Source organism: Rousettus aegyptiacus, unplaced genomic scaffold (genome assembly GCF_014176215.1).
Source record: "Rousettus aegyptiacus isolate mRouAeg1 unplaced genomic scaffold, mRouAeg1.p scaffold_m13_p_4, whole genome shotgun sequence".
Taxonomy (NCBI): Eukaryota; Metazoa; Chordata; class Mammalia; order Chiroptera; family Pteropodidae; genus Rousettus; species Rousettus aegyptiacus.
In genome coordinates, this window is record NW_023416307.1 from 3,060,997 (window position 1) to 3,083,602 (window position 22,606).

The 22,606-nt window shown below is 54.0% G+C and overlaps 1 protein-coding gene and 1 pseudogene across 2 annotated transcripts in view; both read left to right on the forward strand.

Annotated features, from left to right (window-relative positions):
* The window catches only part of KCNJ6 (potassium inwardly rectifying channel subfamily J member 6), a 187,946-nt gene that overhangs the window by 103,219 nt on the left and 62,121 nt on the right, over window positions 1–22,606 (forward strand). The window lies entirely within an intron of this gene.
* On the forward strand, window positions 13,024–13,142 carry LOC118601957 (annotated as a pseudogene).

The window sequence follows — 22,606 nt, forward strand, 5'->3', positions numbered from 1 at the left end:
ACCTTTCTTCCCACCTTCTCGAGTCCACATGTGACTGGCACCGGACAGACGTGAAAGCCAGGCCGTAATCACGTCAGCCTTTTGTCCCTGACCTGAAAGAAGGGGTCTCTGCACATGGGGTGGTAAAGGCGTAGGCGTGAGGGGAGCGGTGATCCGACCCCGGGATTCTTAATCGAAGGCACTGCCGATGGACTCGCGACCTTGAAGAAAGCATTTCTGACCTTTCCCGCGACGAGGCTCAACCTTGTAACTCCAGTGGAGACTCCTCGTACTTCTTCGGCCGGCTTTTCCCGGCTGCGTTTCAGAGGGTCCCACGCCGACTGTTCGCAGGCCAAGTCCCTCGCGCTCTCGGAAACCGTCGGCATCGGGTTCTCCTGGCGGGAGGCACCGCCGCTTCTGTTCTATCCCCAGCTGCTGGATCCAGTCGCGTTCTCTGCAAGTGCCACCGGAACCGAGCCCACGAGTGCGGGGTTCCGAGCCGGACCGGCGGACCCGCGCCTCGCGGGGGATTCGTGGGTGCGGTCCGAGTGGCAAAGGCCGTCGGTCACCACCCCCTTCTTTCAAGAGAAAATGAAGTTTCCTGACATCCTCCGGTACTCGCCTTCGGACTCCCCCTGTCAGCACTCGACGACGGCAGGTGGTGGTGGTGTGTGTCCGTCGGGCACCCTGGCTAGTGCGCGCATGCGCCAGGCTGAACGACACACGCGCGAAACGTAGCAACGGCAAACAAACAATCAAACAAACAAAAAACAAAAACAAACAAAACAAAACAAAACAAAACAAAACATGCACTAAGGATGCCATCTCCACGCGCCGTCATTCCCGGAGGTCAAGACACAGATGCCCGTTCCTTCCGGGAACACGACGTGGCTCTTTAGAAAGTGCCGTGTGGTTTACTTACCAACAGGGTCCGTTTCCCTTGGCTCACACCGTGCTGGTCCAAAATCTCCTTTCAAGTGAGTTTCGAGCGTTTCGATAATGGGCAGAACTCGCTGGGAAGCCGAGTTTTCCTGGTCCTTCTCACTCTTGGGTGCAATTAGAGTCGTGTTGACAAAGGTGGCCTGAATGCACTGCTCACGCCGGTCCCCATGCTGGAGCGCGGCCTGCCTCAGGGTCCCCTCAGGCTCTCCCGGAGACAAACGATAGTGATGGAAAATTTCTGGCCCTGGGGCGGGGGGCTCCGTGGTCTCAGGGTGTTCCTCCGCTGTTTCCACTAAAACGCCCGCTCTAAGAGGAGGTGCGTATGGGTCAGTGGGTTCTTAGACGATCTAGCCGTAAGACAGTCCCAAACTGTGCTCAGAATCACACAGCCCCTTGAAGGGTTGAGACGTAGAAGACCTAACAAACATAGTGAGTTTCTGGAGGAAGATATTAAAGTTGCCTAGAAGAACCATTTCGTGAGATTCCTGAGAGCATTTCTAAGACACAAGTCATAACAAGCAGATGGAGAAACTGGGGTGCCGTTGGGAATGTTAACATCCATCTCTGCCAGGAGTTCGCACATCCCTGGCGCCTGGCAGGCGCACATTCTGTTCTGAGAAATGCAGACCAAGCCCTGGACCTCCGAACAGCAGGACGCGCAACAGGGAGCAGGCTGGGGACATCCACTGTGACTCAGCACCGTGTCGTCATTTGCAGGCTCACTGGGTGTCAAGATGCTGGGGAGGCCCCGTGCTAACTAGGACGAGCCACCTGTCCTGAAGGCCAGGTGTGAAATCAAATACCTGTGCTATGCGGGGTGTTCGTCTTGGGGACCGCCATAACAAATGGCGCAAAGTTGGTGGCTGGAAACGGCAGAAATTTATTCTCTCACAGTTCGGGAAGCCAGAGCGCTAAAACCAAGTTGGCGAAAGGGTTGTACTACCCCCGTACTCTGTAAAGAAGGGCCCTTCCCGCCCCTTCCGGCCTCTGGTGGCTCCTGGCATTGCTTGGCTTGCGGCCGAGTCACTGCAATCTCTGCCTCTGACCTCACATGGCTTCTTCCCTCTGTCTCTGTTCCTTCATCTCATCCTCAGGACAATTCAGGAACCACTCGAAATCCAGGTTGGTCTCATCTCAAGATCCTTAACTTAATTACACCTGCAAAGACCCCACTCTCGTAAGGCCACATTCTGAAGTTCTGGGCAGACACGAATTTGGGGGCCACTCTTCATCCCCCTACACGTGTGCAGTTCAAACTTCCCGTAGCATCAGGGGCAGGGGGCTGGGTCTGGCTGAGACCGGGAAGGAGGTTCATACGGGGAGGACGGGCTCTGGGATGGGAGACCCCTGACGGTCGGCAAGGCAAGGGCAGGCCAGGCCGCAGCTTGGACGTGTCGGCGTCCTTTTCATCGGTGGCGGACAGTTTATGTTTGGAAGCAGAGCTGTGAGGGGGAGGGGGAGAGAAACTGGACAGAAAGGGGGCACACGCCGGGGGTCTTACGCGCCCGGCCGAGGTCGCTCCAGGGAGGACAGCTGCGTCGGTCACCTCACGCTGCGGCCACGAAAGCCCCCTGCAGGCGGCTTAAACGTTGGCCACTTGTTTCTCAGCGTTCTGGGGCCAGACGTCCAAGATCGAGGTGCCGGCCGGTTCCGCCCCTGATGAGACCTCTCTCCCGGCGTGCAGCCTTGTCACCGGCCCTCGCGTGGCCTTTCCTCAGGGAGGAAGTGTAGAGACAGAGAGCGGGAGCAATCTGGTGTCTCTTTTTATAGGGACCCTGACCCTACGGGATCGGGGACCTTATGGAACCTTTGTTCTGTCCTCAGAGTCTCCATCTCCAAGAGTCATCCTGGGGGTGAGGGCTTCAGCCTGTGGGTTTGGTGGGCACACCAACGGTTCAGTCCACGTCACTAGCAAAGGTCGCCGACACCTTCAGTCGAGAGACCGCAGAACTCCATGCGTCTGGGATGGGGCCTGGCGGGCCGCACGGACGTTCTGGTGCATAACCTCCGGTCGGAGACTCTCGAGCCGGAGGACCAGGTGTGGATTCCGTCCTGCTCCTCGCTGGGCAGGCGACGTTTCCCCAGCGACTGGATCCTTCTCGTCTCGGTTTCCTCCTCTCAGCATGGGATGATGCTCGATACTTCTGGTGCTGTCACGGTTAAACAAGCGTAGGTTAATGAAGTGCCTCGACCAGGGCCTGGCGCCAGGGAAACGTTGGCGGATGTCACCGTCATCGCGTTCCGCATGACGGACGCCCTGTGGGCCCCGGGAGCGCGAGCTGTCCCTCCGTCGTCAGCAGCAAATCCGGGCTCTGCGACCTCCCAGCACCACCGTGTCAAGGCTGTAGACACGTCTTTCTAAATCGAACGCCGCAAGACTCTGGAAACACCTCCCCGTCTGCCTCCTCGCCCCAGCCTCTGCCAAGGTTTGGATTATGCTCGCGTGCGAAGATATTTGTCACACAATCGAGGCGGCTCAGATACTCTGTAAAAGAGAGAGCTTAAACCTGACATCCTCGGGGAAACACGTGTCGTGCGGAGAAGCTTCCGTCACGACCCGCAGCGGCGAAGACGCCGTTCGATGAAGTGCAGGATGGGCGGCAGGTTGGAGAGGGAAAGGGGGCTGCTCCGAGCCCGGTTGGCGGGAGCAGAGCGTGCCGCGTGACGGTCTCCCCACGTGCGGGAGCCGCGCCTCGCCCCAACCCCATGGAGCCTCTCGCCCCAGCACTCAGAGCCGAGGCCCTTCGTGGGAGGATGGGACGAACGGGCTTCTTTCTTCTCTTCTCTCTTTCTTCCTTTCTCTCCTTCTTTCTTTCGAATTGACTTCATTTTCCGAAAATAGTTTTAGATCTACAAAAGCATCGAGCATAAAGTCTCTCTAGCGTTAACATCTTGCGCGAGTGCAGCACATTAGTTACAAGTGTAACAATGTTGGCGAACCAATACTGATACATTATTATCAATGAAGTTCACAACTTCCTTTAGAGTTCTCTCTTGGTGGTGTGCATTCTACGGGTTCTGACACCTGTACAGTGACACGCGTCCGCTGTAACAGTATCATGCAGAGTGTTTTCAGTGCCCTGGTCATCTCCGTGCTCCATCTATCCGTCGCTCCCTCCCGCGAGTTCCCAGCAACCACTGGACTTTTCACTGTCTCCCAGAGCATCATAGAGTTGGAATCATATAGTCTATAGTCGTCTCAGATTGGCTTCTTTCACTGAGTGACAGGAGTCTAAGATTCCCCCACATCTTTTCAAGGCTTGAGAGCTCATTCCTTTTTAGTGCTGAATAATACGCGCATCCTTTTCTTTATCTTATTTTTTCAAAGTAATCATTCTGATCCACACTCTATCTCTAAATGAATGACCACAGACCAACAGAGGACTAGCAGGCGGTCCAGGACCCCGCATCACCCCCTAACCCACAACACACACACACACACACACACACACACACACACACACACACACCTGTGCAATGGGATGACACCAGGAGCCTCTACAACCTGGTAGGATAAGAACCAGCTGTGAGTTGGCCTGAATCACACCGAGTCCAACAGAACCGCACTCAAAGGCATACACTGTTACGTTTTTATTTCAAGAGCAAAACCCAGTAAGCATGCACGATTTCATTTGCGACTCCAAAATGCCCATCTCGGTGCCCCGTGGCTGTGCAGGCAAACCTCCGAAGGCTGCAGCCGCCCAGAAGCAATAGCTTATGCTCTCGAATAGAAGCATCGTGCTCTTCTGAAGGAGCTTGTTCCTGCCTGAAACAGAAGCTCATGGGTCCCAACCGATCTTGAGCTTCCCCAGGTCCCTGAGTGGGCTTTATCAGTCAAATCCTCCTCTCCCAGGCAGCCCCCATGACCCTCTCACCAAATAGATGCTAAATCACTGAAGCAGAGAAAATTTCCTCCCTGGATATGCAACGGGGTCCCCAGGCAGACAGGCAGGGGCAATCGCTGGGTTTCTAACAACTCGTGGTCCCCATGTAGCTGAAAATCAGCTTCCCCCAACGACATCGCGACACCTTGAAGTCCAGTTGTCAACAGGTACCTCTGCCCGCTGCCCTGGGAAGTTTAGGGGGGGAGGGGCATCAGCTACAGACAGGGCTGCCCTACGAAGCTTGGAACCAAGTGGGAAAAGAGTTCCATCCCGTGTGAAACTGACCCATGACCCCCACATGCTCCGCCCGGTGCTGTTAGGGACTGAGCGGAGAGGGTTTGGGAGCAGGACGAGGCGAGTGAGGCATTGGCACCGAAAAACTCAGGAATCGAGACAAATACTATTTTAATGCACTAGATCTGAAAATTAAAATGAATGCAAAAATAAAATTTTTTTTATGGTGAACAAAATATCAACATTTTAAACAAAGGCAAGATGCAACCCAGCACTGGCATCGCCCTGAGCGTGAATGGCTCACTCTCCTCACCCTAACCCCAGCCCCCAAGACGGCATAAGAGGTGTGGACATGCTCTGAAAACCAAGAGCTGTTCAAAAGCAAGGCGCTGCTACTCTGAGTATATCATTCTCGGAGGTAAGAAGGGCAGCAATAATTCGGAGAAGAGACAGCTGTGTCTGGATGGACCCAGGTGGTCCAAGACAGTGTCACGTGTCAGAGATGAGCTTCGACAGGCGGGTCAGGATTATAGGGGTAGGAGAGTGGATGGGGTGCTCCCGGTCAGGGCGGAGGTAGGACCTAGGAGATAGGGGAGGGCCAGGGACAGGCGAGGGTAGAGAAAGGGACACTCACACGGGGGGGGGTACCAGAGGTGGGGAGATGTGGTCTTGATTCAAACCGAAGATGGATCTGGAAACATAAAAAGCAATATGGCGAGAAGGGGCCAGGGTCTGGAGAACCTAAGAGTTTCGCCAGAGTTCGGGATGGATCCGACAGCCCAGACGGCGTCTCCAGTACGGACATCTCTAATGTCCATTCGGGAACAAAAACTAATGAACGGAAGCAATACCGTCGCTGCCTTTTGTAGAGAGACTTATTTTCCCGTTACAGAAAGAATACAGGCTAATTATACAAAATCGAGAAAATACAAAAGAGGAAAAGCGAACTGGCCACAGTACATTGGGTCATGTTTTCTCTTCTTTTTCCAAATGCCTGCTACCAGCGTGATGGTTAAAAATATCAGCGTTTTCCCATTCTTCTAAGACAGGCATCATTCATTCCTGGGCGTCTGACCCGCGGGGAGTCACGATGCCTCTGGCTCCCGATGCCACAGGCTACAGGCAAGGGTGGCGACCCCGGGTCCGCCTGTGGGGATCCATTGCTTTGCTCTCTTCTGTAAAAGTTAAGATTCCGCCCCATGAAGCGTCTCTATCTATCGACAAGTCCCTAGAACACTGGTAGAAGAGCCAGACTGAGAAGTCGGCACCAGATGCTGCCTTTCCTCTGAGCGAATAGGCAAGATTTGTGTTACGTGCTTCCGAAAAGCGACAACTGAGATGTGGTTGTTGAGGACACTTCATACTAATCTTTAAAAATGCAGTTCGACTTAACAGAAAGAAATGCCAGATCTTCCCCTTAATTAAGCATAATACTTAGTATTTAGCTTTTAATAAGAAATGCTACCCAGGAGCTCAACTGTATTCTAAGTGCTGACCATGTCTGTGAGAAGAGAAAATGCAAGCAGCAAATATAATGATCCACGGAGAAAGTAACGCAGCCAGGGACTGGTGCTAAGGGTCAAATGCAAGCTCCGGGTCACTGCCGAGTCAGGCCAATCGGCGAGAACGCGGGACTGGACGTGAAGAGGCTTGGGAAGGGGGGGGTGGGACCCAGCAGGTGGGGGAGGGGCGGGGAGCCGTGACCTTCGGTCGAAGAAGATGACCACGACCTCGCATGAGTGTGAACTGCTGTCATCTCCCGAAACCTCACCACAAACCACGACCCAGCATCCTAAACGATCCTATAAAGTAAATGATATCTGGCCAGTTTGTAGGTGAGGAAAATGAGGCCCAGAAGGATTCAGAAACGTGCCTGAGGCCACACAACAACCAAGGGGCAGAGCCAGGTCTCAAACCCACCTTCTGACTCCAGAATCCTTGCTTTTAACCTCCACAGGGCAGGTCATGGCAAGACACGGGTAATCGGGATCTTCCATGTCCTGAGGTGAGACTTGGTTTGAGAAACAGGGAAGGATGTGGGAAAAACAAGTGTTCAGGAAAATCACAGACCAGGATGACCCCTCAGGGGCCAGAGGGGAAGGAAAACTAGGGAGCCCCGTGCAGAATACAGAGGCGTGGCCCCGGGGAAGGTGAGCCTCCTGGAGGGGACCTTCTACCCGGAGCCACAGGGAGCATCCCCAGGAATCCATGACCAGGCGGGGGACTCAGGAGGGACGCAGCCGCAGTCGCCCAGGATGACGAGGGGACAAGAGTGTGTGCCGTTAGCCCCGAAGCAGGCGCCGGTGCCCACGCGGGGCGGCCGGAGAGAACGGGACGACGACGAGGTGTGCGACGTGTTAAATCCCAGTCTCCGCGTCAGGAAAACGATTTCCGAGGACGGCAGCCACCCGCCCACCCTCCCCTCCGAGGAGCCCAGCTCCGCCGTGCGCACGAAAACCACGTCTTTCTCCGTCCGGTCGCGCGGGGTTCCCACGTCTTGCTGTTGCAGATGATGCCACAGTGAACACAGGGGGTTCGTCTGCCGTGAAAAAGATGAAACAGTGTTGTTTGTGACAACACGAGTGGACCCTGAGGGTATAAAGCTAAGTGGAATAAGTCAGACAGAAACAGACAAAAACCATGTAAGTTCACTCACATATGGAATATAAAATGGAAAAAAAAAAACCCAGCAAACAAATAAAACGAAGCCAAAACAGACACAGACCAGTGGCTACCTGAGGAGAAGCGGGGAACGAGGGTGCAATGGGTAAAGGGGTCAAATGTCTGCGAGAAGAGAAAATGCAAGCAGCCAATGTAACGATACATAAAGTAATACAAATATAACAAATATAAAGTAACACAGCCAGGGACTGGTTCTGAGAGTCAAATGCAAGCTCTGGATCACTGCCGAGTCAGACAGATGGACTCAAGACTTTTGGTGGGAAGCATGAGGCAAAATATACAAACATCAATCTATAGTGTTGTACACCTGAAGCTTAGATCATGTTATTAAGCCACGGTACCTCAACTCCTGCCTCACAGGAAGAGGAAACAGCAGCCACATTGTCCTTACCAGGAACTTCCTGGTACTAGGGGATCAGGAGAAGTAGGACACGCCCCCCGCCCTCGGTAATGAAGAAAAGCCGGCTCGCCCAGGGGACCCCAGCATGCTGCCTCCACTGAGCCTGGGAGCCTCGGACCCACCTGCCACCTCCCACCCCACAAAAGCGACTCTCCCAGGCAACACGGGATGAAGGAAAGAGCAAGCAGAGATCCCCCCGTCCACAAGGAGTTACTTAACGCCTACTGTATACAGTGCTCCATATAACCACACCCCAGCAGCGCAGAGACCCAGGCAGCCCTGAGACTTCCTGGGGCTGCTAAGTAGCGTGGTAGAGCAGTGGGTGAGCGTGGAAAAAGATGTGGTTTTGTTTGTTTGTTTGTTTGTTTGTTTTACTAATTATGATTTTGCTAGCGTATCATGGATGAAAAAGACCTTTCACATGAACTCGCAATTTTTCCTAAGAAGATGCAATCATTTCATGGTCTCCTCGTCGAGTTAAGGCTGTGGAATAGCATAAACGCAGTGTGAGCTTAAGAACTGGCGGCCGGTGCCGTTATATTACTAAAGCACGGAAATCATCTGTGTACGGTGTTTTAAATGTACCTGATGATCAGATTCGGTGAAGATTTAAAAATTTTTAGAATGGAAAGTAAAAGATGTAAAACAGGAAAAGCATAAAAGTAAAGATGAAAAGGCAGCCAAGCAAACTCCCCAAATTTTTTGGCTGAAAGCTCCTACCGAGCAAGAGAAACATATGCTACACAGACAGAAACTGGAAAATACTCAGGTGGCAGCATAATCGCGAGGCGTTCTACCCAAACCTCCCGGGCTTTGTAACTTAGCCTTTTAAAATTAAGCTCATTTAGAATATTCGAGTCCGCAGCATTGCTCATTTCTTTACTTTATTTATTTTTTTCACTATTGGGAAGGTCATAGAGTAGATTTAAGGGTATGATCATTCTAAAATAAATACTAAGTGCCTGAATTTTAAAAAAAAAGTAATTTCCATCTTCTGTAACTGTAAATTGCTTGAATTTCTGCTGTGAAAAATGGTAGGCAAACGTTCATGCAAGTGTGTGTGTGTCTGTGTGTGTGTGTGTGTGTGTGTGTGTGTGTTTCTATCAGGGAATTCCAAATGTACAAACTAGATTTCCACTTCACCAACTGGGTATAAACATAATATGTGCGACTAATAATAAATTCTCAGCATGCTCTCTTTCCACTGGGGTTTGGGGTTTTTTTTGGTTTTTAGATTGGGATATGAAGATTCTTTTTTCAAATATAATTTTGGAGCCCTCTTTAGTTTCCGATTCTTTGTTTTTATTATAAAATGTCTTTAAAAGTAAGAAAGTGGGATCATGGCCTAACGATAATTTACCAATGGGTGAAATTAGAGGCAAAATAATGAGATAAGATACTTCCCATTCAGAGTTTTGTTTATGGACCATGGATGTGTGGATAAGATCTTTCTAAAGTATCTCACATACGGTTCTAGCGTTGCGATACCTATAGGGTTGGTGAGTGGGAGGCGGATAGTTTCATATTCAAATAAGATTGGGAGACACTCCGTATTATGTTCACTTTTGGGCCTTTCATGCCCAATAGCATTGTAAAGGCTGTGAGAACTCCTAAAATAAACAAACCTCTTCAACGTCATTTCTCAAGTGTATTTGGCTAGAGAATGCCCTGCTTCTTTTTTCCCCAAAAGCATACTTTTAGAAGTTCAAAGCGATGTACATAGAACTCTATCAACCTCGACTAAAACACCGTTAATTATAACCTAAGGAGACGCCACGACATTATTTACTGTACATCAGAATCGACCATCTGGAAAGTCTCCTGCATCCAGCAGTGCTTCGAGCCCCGCGTGTAAGATCGATGAGGAGATACTCTCTGCACACCCACTAGAAGGCGGGATCAAGCATATCGGTCAAGGCTAACCAGCAAAGCAGAACCAGTATGAGACATGTATTGAGACATTTACTGCAGAGAGCTGGTTACCGTAAATAATGGTGGAGGCGAGCCTGGAAAGCACAGAGCATTTCAGGAAGAGCAAGCTAGCATTCTTGGGCACCAGCTGAAGCTTCTGTCCACAGGCAAAATTCCTTCTTTAAGAGAAGCATCGGCCCTGCTTTTAAGGGCTTACAACTGATTGAATCGGACCCATCCAGATTATCTAGGACAGCGTCTTTAGTTAGGACTGATCATAAAATTGAATCACATCTGTAAAATACCTTCACAGCAACTTGGAGATTAGTGTTTGAGTGAAATAACCGGGGACCGTAGCTTAGCCATGTTGATGGATCTGAAGGACAACCATCCTCGCCTAGCGGGGTGAGTCGAATCCTCGCTCTTGAAGAGTCTGGACCATTATCAGTCCTGCAAGCACTGGGCTTTGTAATTTTCCGTTGACTTTAATTACAGGGTGCGGTAGTGCTAAGAGATGCTTTCGAGCATCGCCTGTCTCCCGGACAGTCTCTTCATTGTGGTAGCAATCCCGTTTCCCTTTGGGGGTTGGGATCGGTCACTCCCGTCAGGACATTAACCCCCTACTCCGCCTGTTGATTCAGAGGCCCGAGGTGTGTGAAGATGCCGGGGGCAGTCACAGCCTCCAGCTCAGCGGAATCGCTGTGCCTCCCAGGGGATGTATTACTTCCTTTAGGACTGAGACCTCCAGACCAGCAGAGCCTCAGGATGAGGGGGTGGGGAGCAAATGCGTGGCTAGTGGGGAACTCGGGGTGGCAGTGAGTGATCCGTGTGTCCTGGCCATGCACCCTCTGTCGGAGGCTGACGCAGAGCGTGTGTTACAGCCCGGAGGACACTGCCCATGCGTTCCCACCCAGCCAGGGCTGCACCGGAGTCTTGCAAAGGCCGTTCCACCATCCTGTCAGGCCTGTCGCTTCGGGGTGATGGGGAAAATGGTGAAACTGGTGAGTTCCGTGGGCGCGGGGCCGTGGCCACGCATCATTGGCTGGGAAGTGAATTCCGCGGTCAGAAGCGATGCCCTGCAGAGGGTACCGTGACGGCGATGTGCCGTCCTCTCAACCCACAGGTTGCAGTTTGGTCGGAAGCACAGCACGCAGGGAAGGCGAGCCCAGGCCGAGCGTCTATCCAAGTAAAAACAAAGGGCTGTCGCTTCCGCAGTGGGAGTGTCTGGCGTGATGTGTCTGCCACCAGGGAGTGGGCTGACCACTGCCGAGGGACGGTGCCATGTTGGGGAACCCACGTCGACCCCATCTGCTTTTCATAGACTAGACGTCTGTCAGTGACTGTAGGCAGGTGGCCTCCCGATTCTGAGTCAGGCAGAACCTCCACCTCTGCCACCGCGGCCACCTTGTCCACAAGCCCCTTGTGCCATGACTGGCGTGGCTAGGGAAAGGAAAGAAACCAACTGGTGCCCATGAGCAGATCATCCTGTCCGCCTAGTTATTAAAATCGTCCTCTGCTGAGGTCGCCCTTTGATGAGCGTTTCTTTGGGACCTAAATATTTTCACGTTCTTTACCCATTCAGAGAGATCTATCACTTACTTCTTCCCAGACTTATTGTCACCAATTTTCTGATCACCTTCTTTCCAAGTCTGTTTCTATCCGGCCACTGCCCACGGCCCATGAATCTGTAAAGCCTCACACCCCGCAACCATTTCTCCTTCCAGATAAAACGAACGACCAGATGCGCCGACCAAAGTTTACACTGTTCCCGTATGACACCCATCTCCTGAGTGTGTCCCTTCCACTCATGGCTGGGTGGATCAGACAACAACCCATTCGTGACAGACGGCTGAGTTCACATAGTAACTTGGTGGCCCGTGGTTAAGTGTTGCATCTTTACTAAATAATAGGCCAAAGATTTTTTTTTTTCAAAAGCGGGGCGGCAGGGCTTTGCTACAAAACAGCGAGGATCTGCACCGTGATTCGGCTGCAGAAGCCTGCAGCTCCCAACAGCGTCTCTATCCGCCACGGGTGCCTCAGGCATGTGGCTTCAGTTATGATGGATCATATGGCCCGAGCGGCAGAACAGCTTGCGCGGCAGCCTGGACCTGTTGCTGAGCCGTCTCTTGTCCTGGGCCCCACTCAAAACCAGCGGCTTTCCGAGCCACTCAATAAACGGGACTGAACAGCAGCCCCAAGCAAGAAATATATTGCCCCCGAAATCTAAACAGGCCCCTAGGCTTCGTGCTTCCCTTTGGGTTGTAGGTGGGGGGGGGGGGGGGAGGGGTCAGATTCGACAATTCATCCTTCACCTTAAAAAGGATCTCTCAACGTGCCTTACCTTCCCCCAGAGCGCGCCGAGGCAGTGCCGACGTCTCAACTCCATTTCGTTCAGGCCACTTTTGAGTCTCTGTTTTGAGCCAAACCAGTAAACAAACCTGCAGAGCCCCTTTCTAAGCCTCGAGATAAAATAGTGCACCCAGAATTCCTGCCCGGCAAGCCTGCGTCAACGGCAGAAGTCAGGAAGGGCATCGGCAGTGTCCTGCAAGGCCAGCGTCCTGGGGTGGCCCTGACAGCATCCTCAGGCGGGGCGAGGCGAGCAGGCCTGGGAGCACCACTTCTGCGGGCAGAGGAGACTGGGCAGAATGCAGGAATTCGACACCCCCGTTTCATAAGGCTCCCCTCACACGTCCCCATTCTAATTTTCAGGATCCAGATCCTTCCCATATTCCCTGCTTTGCAGCAATTTCCAAGGTCTGTTCTCTGGGGCACTGAAATTTCTCAGGGGTGAAGGGCAGGCAAGGGGTCAGGTTTGGTGTTCCAGCTACCATTGCGCCCAGAGGTGCTGGGCTTTTATCTATTTCAAGCACTGAGTTTCTATGTGAAATTGTATTTGGGAAAAAAAAAAAATGTTCTGCTACTAAAAAAAAAAAATGAAAACAAGACCAAATCAGCTCTCAAGGGTTTCTCGACTTAAAAAGTTTGTGATTGGTGTACGGCCATGCCAGCCTGAACAAGCCCAATCCCGTCTGATCGCAGAAGCTAAGCAGGGTTGGGCCTGGTTAGTCCTTGGATGGGAGACCACTTAGGAAGACCAGGTGCTGTAGGCGTAAGAGATTTTAAAAAATAAGGGATTGTAAGATGACAAGGTCCTTGCAGTCTGTGAGGTCAACCAAGGGTTGCCTCGCCCAAAAAAATAAAAATTAAAAAATTAAAGCCTACAATTGCATGACACTGAAACGAGGCAGAATGGCAGGCCCGAGCGAGTGCCCGATGGCCGGAGGCCGGCGGAGGCGGGAGCGCGTGTGCCCGTGACCACACGTTTCCAGGGGGAGCAGCGGTCAGGCTCCATCTGTGACCTCGCGCGAGCTCTGACGGGGAGTGACCTTTACGTGGCGGGCTGTCCGAACTGACGCAGCATCAGCGCAGCTTACCCTCAGCCTTACACCCTCACCCCACCCACGTTGGCCCGAGCCCCTCGGGACGTCACCCACCTGTCAGTCAGCTGGTCAGCACTGGTCTGCCCTGGGGGCAAGCGAACCACCGTACGCCGTGACGGGGCCCGGTGACCCCACGGCCCCCGCAGAGGAGGAAACCACGTTCGCTGCGCTAGGGAGACCAGAGGTCAGACATGAAGGACTGACCGCCACCTCTAACCAGAAGGCGGTTCGGTCCGTCCCCTCCCACGCGGCGCTCACGGCCACTTCCTGGCCTGGGGTTCCTCAGGCCGATTCGTCACCGCCGACAGCTCCCCCTCAGGGCTACACCTGCCCACAGGTAAACGTCCACCTGGGCTGCGCATCCGCCTTCACGCAGCCGGGCGTCCCGCACGCATGCTCCCGCGCCGACTCGAGAGATAAGCGCCCCCTTCCCCGTCAGCCGGGCGTTGCCGTTTCCCGTGTCACCCGCCTGGTACTAACAGGAGGTGGAACGACGGAGTGTAGAGAAAAGACCTGTGACGTCTTCCAGGCCAGCTGCGCGCCGGAAGCTCCACCCCGAGCCCGTCATCTCGCCCCGCCTGTCAGAGATGATACCTATCCCGAACGGCATCTACGTATTCAATTAATCCAGTGTGACCGACTCATCACACAGTGCCTGTGGCACATCGTGAAGATTTGCTCCCGCCTTTTCCCCAACGGCAGGAAGCGTGAGGGCCCGTGGCTCTGTGCATCGGGTAACCCCAATGCCACTCCCATCTTGTAGAGGCAACTTATTCCATTTTGGTTGCTCGGTTTTTTTCATTTTTCTTCTTCCTTACTTTTTCCTCCAGCTCGGTAATTTGGCGAACATAAGAGACTGCCAGAGATTTAGAGGTAGAAGGGTCGTAACTCCTAAACTGGCTCAGATGCCTTCCTATTGTGCTGTTATTAATGCGTACGTTCGGAAGCCAAAATAAAAGCACATAGTCCCTCGGAGAGTTCCCCGAATACCCTCAAATGTCCCTGACCACCACGTCATATAGTAGATGGCCCTGAGTGTCATGTCGCCAGAGATGTCCCTGACTGCCGGGCCACACGGTACATGTCCATGATCGACATGCCGTACGGTAGTTGTCCTAACTGGTAGGTCGCAGTGAACGCTATGGGATGGCCTCGGAGAACTCACTCTACTAACCGACCAGCTTGCAAAGGACAAATAGGCTGACATATGGCCGAGAGGGAAAAGTCAGACAACTCACGATGACTCACACAGACACTTGAAAATAAAAAAAAATCCACATACAGCCACCTACAGTATTTTAATTTAAAATTCTTTACCCGAGTCCTTTGCAAATATAATTTGCATGAAAGCCCACATTTCTAAAAAGGTTTTCAGTTCTCGCATATGATTTCCCAGACCTCCAGACTTCTGTGTCTCCCTCTCAGAACAGAGCATTTTCCAAGCTTTGGTGTATAAAATACAAACACTGATTTAAGCTGAAATCTAATCAATTCACTCTTTTAGTGGAAACATGGAAATTGAATTTAAATTCTCGTCTCAGAATCTCACAAAAGGCAACTTCGGGACTTTTGGAGGGAGAGGGAAAACAAGCCTTTTGACCACTGTCTCTTCCATCTGGGTCTCGGGTGGTCCCGCCCTCCCCATTCCTCTCGTCATGACTGGGAAGCGATGAGAGGGTGGGTGGCCCTGCCTCCTCCCCCCGCCCCCGCCGCCCCCTGGACAGGTGGCTGACGCCTCCGCTTCCTTCTCTGTGAGAGCAGTATTTGAGCTGGAAGGTCCAAAGTTCCCTCGCAGGTCTCGCCTGCCACAACGCTGCTCTCCGTCTGACCCTGGTGTTGCCGTTCGTAGAGCTGGAAGCCAGTCTGGGAACACAGAGGGTGACGCACGCCTGGGGTTCCTCCAGGGCGAGAACAGGGCAACTCGACTCCCTCCCTGTCCCTTCTTTCTCATCTGGACCAAAGCGTGCGCCCCGCAAGTCTTAATGTGATCAGATATGAGGTTCGGAATGGTGCTGGTCCCTTACGCAGGGTGCCTAGCACACAGATGGGGTACATCGGGGCTGAGGAGACCCTCAGAATGTCAAGGTTGGCTTCGTGGGAGTTGCACCCCTTTGGGCTGGATCCAGTCTTCGCGTCCTTCACTGGAACTGGCAAGCAGGTGAAGAGCGCCTCTGCCCCTCCTTGCGAGCCCTCCCCACGTTCCCTCAGTGCCACGTGCCCTTACGATGGCGTCCATGGTCTGGGGTCTCGTCGGAGAACCCCACATCGACCTCTCACGCCTAGGGCTTCCCATCCCATTCCTGCTATCAAAGGTCACAGGGCCCATTTGCCATTTCCTCTGGCTTCTGCTCCACGTGGGCTATAACGGGATCTCATAGATTCAATGCACGATCGAAATCTTGCCAAAACTCCAGGCAAGTACTACGTTACCCACCCCCATCCTGCCCTAGCCTAGGGACAACCCACCTGTCTCCAAAAGGGCTCATGTGAAACCCTGGACACAGGCCCCCAGAGTGGACATTTAAGGAGCGAAGGGTAAACTTTTAGTGTGCCCAAATGCCATTGCAAGAAAGGCGTCCTGTTCCACTCACCCCGAAACCAGCCCATGCACACATTTGCATTCATCCCTACCCAAACCTCCCCAGAAAATAGCTGCCCAGAACCACACTGCACTTTCTCGAGATGTAAAATTCATGACCATATTGTGTAGGACACAGAGTGAGAGCACCACACGCAACATCGGATAACTTTGCAGCTTCTGAACAGTGGCATGCCGGTAAATGTTTATCGACGGGCGCTCCAGGAAAATTAACGTGCGCGTGCGCACACACACACACACACGCACACTTAGAATAAATTTTAAAGGATGTATGACACACAATCTACGAATAATACACATGAAAATTTCCACTGCAGATTTCACATAGCAAAATAATTCTTACAGAACGTTTTTGTCGAATTTTGCTGAATATTTGTTTCTAAAACCAAAATACGGTCGCGATCGACAAATGAGTATGGCTCCGGCGTGAATTCTGGTTGAGGTCTCATTTAGTGAAATGAAGAAAAGGAAGCTACATGTCAGAACTCGCCCATTAATGACTCAAACTTCTTTACCGAATCAAATAATGATTTTCGAGGACTAGAAGGTTACTTCTTCAGTTTTTCCGCGGTGTTCACAATGTGACAGGTACGGCATGAGACACGCTTAGATTTGATCTCCATTATTAATAAGTTCCCGTGACTTCCTTAGATCTAGAGGAGAATTTCTCAGCCTTGCTGTTAACATTTCCACCCGGAGACTCTGTCTACGCCGCGGTGGGCGCGTCCTGTGTGTGTGGGATGCTCACCAGCATTGCTGGACCCCACCCACTAGGTGCCAACAGCACCACCACCAACACCCTGCCTTCCCTGTTGGACTTTATCAGACCCGGGGTAAAAGGCGGAAAGCAGGTTAGCACGCTGAGCATGTGCGTGCGTGCACAACCACACATCACACATCACACATACTGCACGCACATCACACACGCACACTCACCGTGCATGCTCCACGCACACGCACACACCACACACACATGCACACATCCGTGCATGCTGCACGCACGCACACACACACACACCACACACGCACACTCACCGTGCATGCTCCATGCACACGCACACACATCACACACGCACGCACACACACCACACGCACATGCGCACGCACACCACTGCCTGCCCTCCCTCTGAGGAGCATGCCGTGGCAACACTCGCCAGCCCAGCTTCCTGAGCCTGAAACCCAGACCCCCAGGGCTTACGGGCTGTGTCTGCCCTCCGGCCGTGCCCCCTGAGCCCAGGCAGTCCGCCCGGGGCCACCTGGCCACTCCCTCCTCAGCTCAGGCCTCACGCGGGGCCCCCACCCAGCTCCAACAATGTGTGTGGAAGGGGGCGCTCCACCCCCAGCGCAGGTGAGGAAGGAAAGGCGTCCGAACCCTGCCCATTCAGGCCTCCCCGTCTGGATGACCCGGGGGGGGGGGGAGGGGGGCGCCGCCAGCCCTGAGGCACGGGGTGCCCTGGCATCGGGCTGCAGACAGGGCCGATAGAAGACAAAGACAGTCTCGAAGCAGACACGGCACCGGGCTCGTGACAGCAGGCGGTGTCAGGAGGCGGGACTCCCGCCCCTGCACCCTGTCGGCGGCCTCCGTCCTGCTGCGGAGGGGACGGGCCGGTGCCGCCCGCCCCCCAGTCGGTCCCTCACTTGCGACGCATTGTCCACCAGTAAAAAGGGTTTGAGGACGGCACCTCGCCCGAGGCGGGGTAGGCGAGCGTAGCAGTCAGGGGCACGGGCTATGGGGCCCAACCACTGACTCTGTGTGTGTGACTGCAGGTGAGTCGTTTAACTTCTCCGTGCCTCGGTTTCCTTACTCATGCTAAGAGGACAATGATAGCACTTTAATGTATATATGAATCCTCTATCGTTGCATAACAAACACCCCAAAACTGAGTGGCCCGAAAGAGCAAGAGACGTGATCTCTGGCAGTTTCTGTGAACAGTGCATTCGGGACCCGCTGGGCCAGGCATGTCAGGCTCAGGATTATGGTAGGTTCCACTCGATGTTGGCCGGGGTTGGAGTCCACTTCGGGCTCAAGCTGGCTGCAGGGGCTGCTTCCGAGGGGGTCGCTGGCATAGCTGGCGAGTCGGAGCTTGGCGTCGTGGGAGGCAGCACGCATCCGTCCCGCTGCGGGCTGGAGCATCCTCCCAACGTGGCCTGGCTGCCCCGGGAGACGGCCGGGGGAGGGGGTGGAGGGAGGGGCGGCAGCCGTTTGTCTTATGATCCAGCCTGAGCCTAACGTCACCACTACTGCCACGTTCCGTCTGACTCATCCTTCGTGACCTTCGGCCCTCCGTGGCCCCCAGCCCGCCCCACACCCCGCCCAGGACACACCCTCTGCGAGCGGGGTCTATGGCCCACACAGCCCTTCAAGAGACGGTCCCATGCTCCCCGCGTTCATCCTACAACAACGTCCGGCCTTTCGTTTCTGACATGGAACCAAAAAAACCGCGCGATACCATTTTCTTCGAGTCAGTATTTTCGACGTGTGTTCATTCGCAACGACAGTTCTGCCTGGTCATAACGGAGACCAGCGGCACGGAGCCGAGAGCTGGGACCCTGCCAAGCGTACCCCTCTAAGTCCTTGCACGGCCCCCAGAAGGGTGCCACCATCCCCATTTCCAAGCTGGAGCGTGGGGGGGCGCCATCCATCTGTCCGCAAAGCGCCTCAACGAAGCTAACTCCAGTGTATTTATCTCCTTCTGCGTCTCTACTGGGTGACCGTGCAGAGCCCCGAGTGAAGACTTCAGACCCTCCGTGCGTTCTACATGGAGCATTTGCCCGACACGGGGGACTCCGTAAGTGACGGCTCCACCACAGGCCGACAGGTGGAGTGTTGCAAGTCCCCTAGGGAGGCATCAGCCTCCACAGGCTAAACCCCGGTTCCTGGAGCCTGCGCCCCGTCTCCTTCCCCATCCCACGCCCTGGAGATCGGCCTCTTGGTGGACCCCACCTTACCCTGACACGGCTTCTTATGAGATGACCAGGGACTCCGGCGGCTGTGTCCCCTTTCTGGCCGAAGGCCGCAGAGGCGGGCTTTGCAGTTCCCACGGTGATGAGCACCCAAAGCACGGCTGGCCCAGGCCGTCCTTCCAGGGCGCACGGATCTGCATTTGTAAAGACAGGGTGTGCGTTTGCAAGAAAGCCCGGCCTCGCCCCTCGCTGCCTTGTTTGTTTTTCTCTGTTTTGTTTCGTTTTTGTTTTGGTTTGGTTTGCTTTTGGGTTTCGCTTTGGCAAAATAGAAAAGCCTTTCCAACAGCTACAGATGAAGAGCCCTCAGGTAGCATTTGAAGATTTGCAACTTAGATAACAAAGAAAAAAGTCTCGGAAAAGCGGCTTCTTTCCCTGGGGCGCGGCGTTTCTCGCCTTCTTTGAGAGACTTCGCGTGTGCATGTCGGTGTGTTTTTTATTTTCATCATGCCACTGAACACAGATATCCCAGAAATAGAGAACCAGGCACGATGAAAGTCAGCCAAGTTCCTTTTGATTCTATTCCTTCTTTGTGGTAATTTCTGTTCCTTCCATGGCATTAGAAACTTCTATTTATCTTGACTTTCAACCAAGTAAGCCCGTTACAAACTTTCTTTCCTAGAGTTCGCGTGGGTCTCCCGCGGGTCTTTGGGGAGCTCAGCCTTGCTTCTCAGGGAGACGCGCGGTCTAGGTGTGCTATTGTCGAAAACAGCTTAGAGCTGGCCAAAGTTCGTCACGTCGCCACGAGCTGAGAAGCCTCCGTCCTTCGGGAACTTGGGAAGCCCTCAGGTAGCTCACCTGCTCCCGTCCCGTCCCTGGCGCCGTCGCCCAGGTGTGCTCACGCATGCCAGCCACGTGGCCAGCGGTGCTGTCACCCTGAGCGCTGAGACCGAGGCCGAGTCCCAGGGACAGCCGCCAGACGGGAAGCCAGCCACTCCCAGCCCAGAAGGAAGAAAGCCACCGTCGCAAACCTCGTAGGCAGAAAACGTACCAAAATTAGGGGCGCGGCCAACCAGCCAGGGCGTGGACGGGCGCCGCTCTTCCTGACGCGTACGGTCCTTCCAGGTCCTTCCAGGTCCTTCCAGGCGCGTTCCCTCTGGAAGCCGCACGGCCCGCTGTGTGGGTGGGTGGGTGAGGTGAGGCGCTCGGCACATTCCGCCCAAGTCCTGTCTGCCACAGCGCAGTCGGCAAACACAGGCGAGAACCATGAGAGGTAAAAACAGAGCGTGCTTCTTCTTTCCTTTCAAACCTTAGTTTATTTATGCGACAGCGTGACATTTATCGGGTGCCTGTTAAATGCCAAGCGCTTAAAAGACAGACCCGGCCATACAGCAGGCTTCAAGCGGCCATCACCAGCTCTGCCTTCTGCTAACAAAGTACAGAGTTGGGGGAAAAAAAAAAAAAACATAAAAGCCTTCCCACTTATTCGGCAACCTCGCGGTTTCTTAAAAGGCCGGTTGTGCTTTGCTCAAGCAGGCGGCACTGGAGAGTTGCTTCGTTAGGGTCCCCGGAGCCCTCTTTTGACTATCTTACTAAACAAACAAACAAACAACCAGGAACACATCCTCACCCTACAGACTCTCCTCTACTTATGTCTGTTCCGTATGCAAAACCTAGAGGACGAGCTTGCAGGTGACTTCCACGCCGACGTCTCTGTCGGTGGCAGCAGCGTGCGCATCACCTGGCCCCAGAAGCTCTCGAACATCCGTGACAACCGTCGACAGGCACGCCACCTTGGAGCCCAGACCCTACGAGGAAGCAGCCCTACGCTCCGGAGTCATTTAGCACGCGCTCGAGGGGCCGGCCCTGTTCCCACCGGAGAGAAAGCACCCGAGGGAGACGAGGGCATCCCACAGGACTGAGCGCAGTGGGGTCAGAGGCCCCGGCGGCCGAGGAGGGTGAGCGCAGAGACCAGCCCCCGCCTCGACAGTCAGGGGGTCCCCGTGACCCGTCTGAGCGTAGTCTCACTCCGCAAAGGTTCACCTGTGAAACGCATCACGGTGACACTGCTCCCTTGTTGTGCAGGTGGCAGTTACTTCGAACAATGAGAAGAAACCAGAGGAACACACTCTTCCTTCCCATTGTCCACTGGTCTTTACCAAGTAGGTCTGCGCCCGCCCTCTCCCCAGATGTCCCTTTCTTTGTTTATGAGGCCAGGACATAGCCTCGCCGTGTGAACAGCACACTGTGCGGCCCTTTGCAATTTACGCCTGGCTGAGGCATCTCACATCTGCGCCTACGTTCCATCAGAAATCCGTGAAGCCCAGGAGGAAACAGACACGTGCCCCCAACAGGGCACCAGGGAACGCCCGAGGTCACAGCTGTCCCCCGAGCTGGCAAAAGCCATCTGGGGCCTTGGCGGTTCACTCCGGTTGCGTCCAGAGTTCACAGGGCCTTGCTTTCACCTCGGGGCACAGGGGGGTCCCGCAGACTTGCAGAGACCCGGGCCGACCTAGAGGGCAAGGAGCGGCAGCCACTCCAGGCTGAGGGTTGGGCGCTGGCCACGGGTCTGCCGGGGCTCCCGGTGTCGCCGTTTCTGCCGCACGCGACACTCGGCCCCAGCTCGGGGGCCGCCTTCTCAGAGGCTGGCCCCCCGCCCCCCCAACTCCGCCTTGGGTCTCTCTTGCATTCCCAACTCGAGTGTCAATTCCTTCCCGAGCAGGGCAAAGCCTCGTGGCTTCCGAGGGTCCCCTCCGTTCCCCCACAGCGCGCAGACCCCTAAAATCCCAGATGTAGAGCTGCACCTTCTAGACCAGCCCGGCTTGCCGTGTGGAACCCGGGCCCAGGGAAGCGAAGCGTGGGGCAGAGGCCGCGCTCAGCGAGGGCCGACTCACTCCGCCCCGGAGCATCCGACCTCGTGTCCGTACGGAACCGGGCTCTCGCCGTGACAGCTTCACACCCCCCCTCTCTCCCTGGGTCCGGCATCGCCACAGGAGAGATGGAAACGCACCTGAGCTCCTTAGCAGTTCAGCAGGCAGCACCTGCCAGATTTGGCTGGTAAAATGCCCAGCGGTCCAGGTCAGCTCACACGACGGTCACACCTGTGAGCTCCGTCTCACGCGGCCTCGTGGCACACCCAGCCCACGAATTATTTCAGGCGTGAAGAATTCCAGTGAGAGACTGGACAATTCGCAGATTTTCATGAGCTCGAAGGCGAATGTTACTGCAGTCTCTCTGCGTGTACGGCTCTGTCTTGCTTTTTCTTGGACTTGGTTAAGCAGCTCGTTCCAAAAAAAGACCGTTCCTCATAGCTCTCAAAGACGTTCTCTCCTTAAATGTTTAGTGGCACCCTCAAAAGGACATCCTGAAACCCAAACTCCAGAGAGACCCTGTATTTAGTCCCGTTAACTTTATTAACCCTGAACCCACAACGAGGGCGTTTTGGAGCGCGTAACGAGATCACAGCTTCAGGCGGCCTCCCGGTTCTTACCAAGCTTTCGTTTCTAATCAATGTAGGCGTCAAAAATGTGTCTGTAGGTGCATATGTGTGATATCTGTCTTTATATGTATGAAATTTGAGAGTTAAACATCCATCGCATACTCAAGATTAACTGATCTTCACCTAGTAAAACAG